The sequence below is a fragment of the Thermobia domestica genome, chromosome 4, assembly GCF_964235325.1.
Source record: "Thermobia domestica chromosome 4, izTheDome1.hap1.1, whole genome shotgun sequence".
Taxonomy (NCBI): Eukaryota; Metazoa; Arthropoda; class Insecta; order Zygentoma; family Lepismatidae; genus Thermobia; species Thermobia domestica.
The window spans coordinates 293300838-293310968 of NC_137457.1; positions in this window are offsets into that span (position 1 = coordinate 293300838).

Below are 10131 nucleotides of genomic sequence, written 5' to 3' on the forward strand. Positions count from 1 at the left end.
CTTTGATACCAGATATCTGAGTAAATTCTGATATTTCATTGACTCTTCCAGAAGATATTATTTCCTCCAATTTAATTTTCTGTCAAGATACATGCCTTAATATTTCATTGAACTGTCAGAATTTATCTTGATATTTTGTATTTGAATACCATATTGTTTAATATTCCTCTTTCTGGTAAAAATGATAAATTTGTTTTTCTTTCAGTTCAGTTCTAAACCATTCTGTATCATCCAATTATTTATTTTATTTAGGTTACGGTCTAATATACTAATACTTTCACTGATACTATTAATTTGAATGTTTAATTGGACATCATCTGCGAATCCAATCATGTGACATGGATACCAGTTGTTTTTCAGTAAATCCGATATATATATATATATATATATATATATATATATTGAAGAGGGTTGGACTAAGTTTGCTTCCTTGTAAAAGTCATAATGATGTTTCCATAGGATTGGAGTACGAGTTGTTCAATTTGATATAAATTTTTCTATTTATTAAAGAATTATGTATAATTCTTATCATTTTACCCGGAATTTTAAGTTGGTGCATTTTTAATCAGGATATCTAAAACGACATTATCATATGCTCCCTAAATATCTAGGGAAACCACTAATAGTGATCGTCTTAAATATAAAGATTTGTAAATATCTGATATAAGTAATGTCAACGCATCGTAAGTTGAAAAACTTTTCCTGAAGCCTGTTATATTGAAGGGAAAAATTTGGTTATGCTCTATGGACCACATAAGTCGATTTAATATTAAATTTTCAAATATTTCCATTGCACAAGTTAATAACGCTATAGGTCGAAAATTATTTAATATGTTATTGTACTGTTTAGGTTTCGGTATTGGAATTATAAGAATTTTTTCCACAGTGGTGGGATGTTGCCAGAGTTCCAAATATTATTATAATAGTTAAGTAAAATTTGACGACCACCTGTCGGAAGTAGTTTGTAATGAGTAAAACCAATACCATCAATATCTGTAGTTGAAGATTTGTGCAAATTATTAAGTACTAATTCCAATTCCGACATATTGAAATCTTTGTCTAAAGTAGGATTAGTATTGTTGAATAAGTATGAACTTAAAAGTACTCTGTCGTTGTTAACTGAACAAGGTGTTAATTTACTCTGAAACGCCTCAATCCAACAGGATTCATATGGTATTACATCTTCATTTTGTGTATGATTATTGTTTCTGAATTTCTTCCAAAAATTCTAAATTTTGTATGTTGATGTACGTTCCGACATAGTATTGCAAAAATTTTGCTAATGTTTTTGGTATTTATAATAATTTTTGATAAAGGTTTTTGTTTTTGATAGTTGACAAAATTTGAAGGAGATTTCATTGATATAAATAATTTAAAAGTTGATATACACTTATTAATACTTTTTTGGCATTCTGTATTCTATCATATTGGTTTGCTCCGTTGTCGCTGATTTGTTCTATTATTTCTGTTTATCTTTTGCTTGGTTTATGAAGATAAGGCCGAAGAAGTATTTTTAATTAGTTTTAAAATATCCTTATCTTTATTAAGATAAGTAATTTTTTCCTGAGTTATGTTATTATAGTCTGTCCAATTGATATCTTTTGCTGCATGTTGTAGTTTTGATTTGAACATTAATTCATTAAATTGAGAGAAAACAGGTATCGGGGTAACAGCATGTGTTTTAAAAATTATTGGAAAATGACCACTATTACAAGTATGGAAATAAGTTGACCATTCTGTTTCTATGTAGTGATCACTTTCAGTTAACGTTAGGTCAGGTACACTGAAGAAGTTATTCTGAATCCTGGTAGGAGGGCCATCATTGAGAAAAATGAATGGTGATTCTGACAGTACTTTTAAAAATATTCGCCCGCAGAATCTGTTCTATTTGATCTCCATATATTATGTGAGACATTGAAATCTCCGCAGATGTAATCAATTTCTTGGTTGTTAAGTAGTAACAATTTCCAAATGAAATATTTACTTTTGTTTTTAGAGGAATATACAAATTAACTAGTTTTATATTGTAAATTTGAATACCAATATATTGAATATAATTGTGATGATTTGCTAGTTGCAAATTGAATGTTTGATATTTTATATTAGTTTTAATGCAAATAGCAATACCACCATGTGAATCTTGTCTCAGTTGGTTGATGCAATTATAGCCTTTAATTTTTAAGGGAATTTTCGGTGTGCACCATGTTTCCCGTAAAGAACCATATTAGGTGAAAATATATTAATTAATGATTTTAAATGGAAGAGTTTTCCATATATGCTTTGTGCGTTCCATTGAAGTATAACCAAATTTCTATTAGTAACCTTATCCATACTTATTTACTTTTAAGGGAATTTTTTGGAAAACCTCTTTTTTTATTGTAGGTTAAAAGTTGATAATAATTCTTGTATTACTGCGCCTGACTTCATTTGGAGATCATTATCGCAACGATTGCTTCAATTGAAGTCTTGTACCGTTGAAGTTATTCTCTTATTTTAAATGTATCTTTTTGAATTTTTTCTAATTGATCATTACTACAGTCTATATCTTGAAATGTTACACCCGATTCTACAAGTTTTGATACAAAGGGTGTCGATTTGGAAGATTGAAGTCTACTTGAGAGGTCTTTTCCTTGAGAAGACTGACAGGTTGTGAGTAAGAGCGAGGAGATATTTTTCTTTTAAAAGAAAAAGTCTTCTCTTGTTATACGAGAGGTTTTACTTCTGTCCTTCTTTATGCTATTATCATTTTGAAAGAAGTTTTTTGATGTAGTAGCTTGTTGCCGTTTTGAACTGAAGTCGGAATCGGAGTCGAGGTTAAATTTCACAAAATTTTGGGTATTATTTACAGTCGTAAGTTTTGTAGGTTTATTTATTATAATGTTTCTCCTCTTTTTTTTTTTTTTTTTTTTTTTTTTTTTTTTTTTTAGGAAGGCTTTCAGGTATTTCACCATCAGGGATATCTAATGAAGAAGTAGTTTTTTGTGAAAGAGCTGCCGAGTAAGTGAAGTGTTCGTCCTTAGAAGAAGGAAGGGACATTGAAGTCCGTTCTGTTAAATTTCTGGAGGTACCAAAGCGATAATCAGCGATTTCTAGGACTGGAGAATGTTTAATTATTATGCTAGTTTCATTGAAAGAGGGTCTTTCTTTAGCCATTAGTTCCATAATTTGGGTTTGGCGTATACGTTCTGCACATTGATTAGAGTCTGCACGATGATTGCCTCCACAGTTTAGACAATGAATAGGGTTATTACATGAGTCTCGTTCAGTGGCGGATCCAGGGGGCCGATCGCTTCCCCCAGAAGAGAAACTTGTATTTTATATATAAATAAAACCCATTCCAGAGTTTGGAGCTCTTAAAAGTAGCTGTAAGTAGCAGTATTACAACTCACCGCCCCCCTAGAAGTCCGTCCTGGATCCGCCCCTGGTCTGGTTGATGAGATTGACCACACTTGACGCAAGTGGGTTTCTTCGAACGACAGCTATTTTTTCTATATCCGAATTTATAGCATCCAAAAATGCATTGTTTTATAGTCGGTATGTATATATATGCACGTCTCTTTCCATATAATGCAGTTTTATATCAGAAAGCAATTTTTGAGCATCAAAGATAAAGATGACAGTTGACGTAGGCTGAAGTTCATTTTTGTCATTTTTTCGAAAAATTCTTCGTGCTGAAGTAACTTGAACATCACATTGTATGTCTGTTAACAGTTCGTCCACTGTTGCATCTGTGTCAATATCGTACTGTATTCCCGTAGAGTAAATAAGTTGATTTGGAAGAAAAGTCTCCCATTGGTTATTCCTTAAGATGGAATGAGACATAAAGTTGTTAGCCACATCGCCTGATCTGAATTTAATTTTCATTAGGTTACGGCCTATTTTTCTATACACTCTATACCCGGAATTTCCGCGTAGAAAATTTTACGACTAATTGACATATGTTTTTTCCCTATGTCTTCATTGTTAGATTTTAGGAAAATGTAGTACGGTGCAAAGTGGTGAGGTTTATATCTGTTCTTGGCTATTTGAATTGCATTGGTTTCCGAGATAAAAAAAAAAAGTAGAATTCGCTTTTATTGTAATTAGTACTTCATTTTCTGAGTTTGAATTATTGGATTGACTTTCCATATTATTGACGGATTCTATATTATTGACTTTCTATACTTTCCACTGATTGTTCTATTTCCATTTTGTTAGTATCTTCCATATTTGACAGGCCTGAAGAAGTTTTTCCCTTAACTTCCATAATATTCTAATTTAATCTTGATTCACATATAATAACATAACAATGAAAATTAAATAACACCGCCAATTAACACAATATACAATATAAAGTTGAAAACACAAAAGCAAGAGAAAGGAATAATTGAAATTGATCTCACGCAAATTATGATTCTTCAACGAAGCTTCTAGAACCACACTATTCACTATACTTTGTGATCTTTACTGTTCGCGGATTATGTTATACACTGGGTAATTATTATGTTCACTGATACTAAAGTTGCAGTTATTAATGATTTTAACTTTAGGAAGTACTCAGAACAAGGTATTCTTCATTTAATATACATTTTCACACGAACCAACATGATCCCTTAATTCACATCCACCATGTTCATTGCCTTCCTCTTCCAGACATAGTTTGTTTCACCCATATCCTTGGAATTGTAAGCGGAGTACCATTGTGTTTGTTGGTTAGGAGGTGTGCTTTGACCTTTTCCGGTGGAAATTGTAAAATGAGAAGTAGAATAGTCATTCCTTCTTGTTGGAATATATGAGTGGTGTTAATTCCGTTGCCTATGTGGGAAATACAGAGCTAATATATTCTAGTGAAGTATTTTTTCCACCGGAAGATGAAATGTAAAAGGAAAAATGATATTATTAACCAGGTAATGATTTAAGTAAATTAAAGGACAAGTCCATTATCTTGAAAAAAAAAACTATTAAATGTTTCAGGATATCCAAATCATTGTGCGTCAAAATTTGCTTGATGGTAAAGGAACCATAACCGTAGCTTTCATTTAGCTCTTCCATAACTTGAATACTATTTTTAGATAACAAAGGACATTGGAATATGAGATAATTCAGAGTTCCAACCTCTTCGTGCATCAACAAAGAGGTGAACCTCTGCGATGAATTTTGTACAGAAGATATGGAATAATTGCAGTTTTGAAACGAAGTCTATAATATAATATGATTTTTGACCGTGACCAAGTGCGAAGTACATTCCAGGTGGTTGATTGTAAAGAGTTAGTTTGCTAATAGTATGTCCCTGGTCCACTTCTGATTTTATGTTTCCAAAGGACAGTTTGCTCCGAGATTATCTGGTCAATGTAAAATAAAAAGTTGAGAGGTGATAATTTTATATTGGCTGAAAGACCAGAGTTACGGGAATTTTTGGATAAATATTCCACAAATTCATTCGGTTTTGTATCAACATGGCTTAGGACGTGCATAAAATCTATGATATGACCCATTTCAATTAATTTTCGATAAATGGATTTTATGTTTAGTACAGTGTAAGTAGATTTAATTGTCCAATGAACAAAAGAAAGTGCTTGTAACACACTGTAGGAATCCGTGCAGATACATGCACGTTGGATATTGTTACGTTGAATGAGTAGTAAGGCTTGTCGTATTCCAAAAGCTTCACCCTCAAATACTGTAGTGGCAACTGGAAGTTTCAGTTGTTCGATATCAAGTTGGGGAACAAAGATAGCCACTCCATCTGGGCTATGTGCAACCTTGGAGGCATCAGTGTAAAGGAAGATTGTGTCAGGATGGAATTGATCGAAAAATCTTTGCCAAATATGTTTGTTTATGCGATATGATCGATCTTTAATCTTGGTATCTACATATGACGGCAGAATAGGTTTTATAATTGTTGTATTTATTTCATATGCGAAACTGTAGCATGGCTGGTTGGGAAGTTTTATTATTTGAGTTTGGAGGTTTTTCAAAAGTAAAAATGCTTTGTATATCCATGGTAACTTAGTGACATATGGTAATTTGGTATCTCGGTTCTGTACTTCTAAGGCTCCTAGTTGTTTGAGTAGTGGCGAATTCGTAATAGCGAGTCGAGATATGATATATTTACAGACAAATTTGAGTATTTTAATAGATAACTGTAGCGTGTCTGTTTCGTCCAAAATGACATTATTAGGACAAAAGCGAGTTTGGGAAAGTATAATTTTTAAAGTAGTGTACTGAATCGCTGTTACCGATTTATAGAATTTTGGCATGGTGACAGAGTAGATTTTACTTCCATAGAGTATCTTAGCTTCAATGCATTGTTGAAAAATAGTATATAATGTGTGCGGATGAATGCCCCATTTTTCAGAACTTAAGCTGCGAAGAATGTTCTGTACTTGTTTACATTCTTTTATTAGTGAGTTAAATGTGACTTCAAGTTAATTTGTGATCGAGGTATAATCCAAGAAATTTGATTTTTGTTGTGCTGTGAATCTGTGAATGTGAAAGTTGAAGAGGAGTAAAGTTAGTGATTTTCTTTTTAGTAAATACTATGTAATTGGTTTTATTCCAGTTAATTTCTAAACCATTGTTTCGGCACCAGATTGCAATTATTTCCAATGAAGACTCCAATTTCTTTCGACCAGTATCCAGACCATTTGTAACAATATAAATGAGTAAGTCATCTGCAAAGAGAGAGGCTGATACAGTGCCATTGAGTATTTCCAGTAATTCCACCATGAAGATATTAAAAAGTGTTTGACTAAGCTTGCTACCTTGGATAAGACCAAGAGAATTTTGTCGAGAGTGCTATATTTATTATTTATTTTGAGATAAATTTGTCTATTAATGAGTACATTATGAACTAATCTAATGAAAGCGATAGGGATGTTCATTTTTGCTATTTTAATTATCAATAAATCCAATTGAACTAGGTCATATGCCTATTTAGGATCAATGCTTATAGCCATGAGATATTTACGATGTTGAAAAGTTGTCCAAATGTCTAAAAGGAATGGACAAAGTGCATCTAAAGTTGACTTGCGCTTTCTAAAGCCTGTCATATTCGGGGGAAATATCTGGTGATATTCCAGAAAGCATTGTAATCTGGTTATAATTAATTGTTCTAATGTTTTTAAATAACAAAATATTAAAACGATTGTCTATAACTGGTCCCTGCTCCTGTGGGTTTTGTTGGTTTCCGTATTGGAGTAATCAGAATTTTCTTCCACTGTGAAGGAATCTGTGAAGTCTTCCAGATGGAATTATAGAAATGTAACAATGCAGAGATTCCCTCCGACGGAAAATTCTTGAGGTGTTTATAATGTATTCCATCGATGCCTGGAGATGAATCTCATTTTAATGACTGGAGTACAGTGGTTATTTTCTCAATAGTGAACAGAAGATCAGAAGTAGTGTATGGGGTCGAAGAAAAATATTTTACAAGATCTAACCGGTTATTACTTACAAAAGGCGGAGCCAGATTCTGATGAAATTCTTCGGTCCAAGTATATCCACTAAGTTGAATATTACTTTGTTCAGTTTTAAGAGATATATTTTTTGGTATTTCAGATATTTCGAAATTTTTGTTTTCGTGGTTTGGCAGGACAAATTATTGCAAAAATCTTGCCAATGTTGACGTTGTGTTTGTCGAAGTATTCTTTTAGTGAGGGCATTTGCTTTCTGATAAGCTAGAAAATGATTTTTTTCTTTAGTGCAAAGAAATGATTTCCAAGTACGATGTCTGGAGTTAACACTTCGTTGACATTCTTGAGTCCACCAAGGAGGTTTAACTGGAAGACTACAAATACGTGATGATTTTGAAGGAAGAACCAGCTGCACCTTTGAATGATATACCGCAGCTTTTAGTAAAGTATCCAAACTTCGTGCTGCTTCCTGCATATCAGGAGTAATATTAGGAGTTGAAAAGTTATTTTGAAGTTGTGAAGCAATGAAGTCGCTGTATTTATCCCAGTGTAACTCCGTAGAGATATGTTCCAAGAAAGATTTGAAAGGTAAAGGGCATCCATGAATGGAACTAGGTATTTTACAAATTGGTACCTCAGTTTATTACATAGAAAATCTTCGAATAATTTATTCATTTTCATTAACACACATTCAACAGTTAGATAGGTGTCTTTTAGTAGTATATTTAATTCTTCATCCATTTTTAACTATATCACTTATCATTTTCTCTGTCATATGTTTGGTTTATCTAGGTGAAATAAACACTTTAAAATTTTCACACAACTAAAATACCCTTATCAAACTTAATTTTTATCTTCTTCATCTTTACAATCTGTATCTAATGCTGTATTTAAATCTAACCCTCTTAAGCCACTACCGGGTTTTTGTTCTGTTTCCAAGTTTATTTAAAAATTGAACCACTTGCCATCTTTTATTATATACAAAATCTTTAAATGCAACTTGTAAGAATTTTTGCCATTCGTATGAATTAATATTGTGTTGTATTAATTGCTGTATTAATCATAAGAAAGATTTCCTCTTTAATAAATAAGAGATTAGTATAAATATAATAAATAACAAAAATGAAATCAAATCAAGTGGTCCAAGTAAAAAGTGAGGAGGTAAATATGTATGTTAAAAATAAAAATTTGAAAACATGAAATAAAGTCAAATGGTGCAAGGAGGCGCGGTGGCTCAGTGATAGAGCGTTCACCTCCGGTGTTTGGGGTCCCTGGTTCGATCCCAGCTCGCGCCGTGTGGACTTTGTGGTGGACAAACGCCGTGCTCGTTGGTTTTCTCGGGGTTCTCCCGTTTCCTTCCACTTTCTTCATTCCACCATCTCACTCACTTCTCATTATCACCGTCTCCTTTAGCCTAACCGTCATAACCGTGGGATGTTAAACTTAATGATTTCATGTCATTTTCTGAAATGGTGCAAGTAAAAATGAGAAGATGAATATGTATGTTAAAACTGATGATATGAAGGAAATTAAATCAAATCAAATGGCGCAAGTAAAAATACGAATATCACGGTAAAAGAACTAAAACATAAAGTTAAAAAAACAAATAAGAGAATATAGTCAACTAAATAAAAATGAACTATACAAAAATTTAACAGAAATGCAACTAAATATATATTTGTTAAAGACAAACCATTAGAAGAGGCAGCAAGGCTGAAAAAGATATTTCCATTTTAAGAAAGAAATATTTGAAGAAACAAAACCTGAAAGACCTGAACTAAAGGTTAAATTTAAAGAAGCATCATTTAAGAACAGATTACAAACATTTAAAATTCAAAACACTGGAGGATGTAAAGACCCTAGTAAATTCTCAAATTGAAGTGGAAGAGTTGTTAAACATAAAATAAAACACAGTTTCAACCTTTTTAATTCACTTAAAGTAAATATGTCATTCATTTGTATTTTTAAAAAAAATAAAATACAAGACTATAACTTTAACACAGCTAACGATATAATATTTGAATTTACAGAATTAAATGAATTTTACATAAGAGCTAAAATTAAACTCAAAATAGAAATGAAAGGATTTCTAGGACGAGAATTCTAGATGGATGTTACACTCTAGAGACTTTTTAGAGTTAACAATTATTAAGCATGTTTCAATGAGAGGATCTTCTTATATAGAACTTTCAAACATAATTAAAAAAGAATAGCATCCGTTAATATACAAAATAATGATCACAAATATTTCCTATATTCAATCATATCCGTATTATATCCAATTAATAAAAATTTTCAGAGTTTCGAAATGTAAAAACCGTGAAGTTAAGTTTAGAGAAGTTTTTAAATCATTCCTTTTCCTGTACAAATTACTGATATAGATAATTTTGAAAATGGATATCTTCATTAGTCCATTTCGGTAAAAGCTTTCCAATCTTTTCGCTGAGAATTACAAAAAAGAAAAATAAACATACTCGTTTATTAAATTTTAAAGATAAAAGGAAAAATCATTGTGTATTGAATTAAAGATTTATGTAAGCTTGTTGGAAGGCAAATAACTAAAATTGAGCATAAGATATTTATATGAAGGATGTTTAGCTAAGCATATGGAATCAGAAGAATTGTTAAAAGAACACAAAAAAATGTTGAGGATGATATGCTGTTGGTAAAATAACAGTACCAAAAAATGGAATAAAATACTTGAATTTATTAATCAGAAACACTGTAAGAATACCTT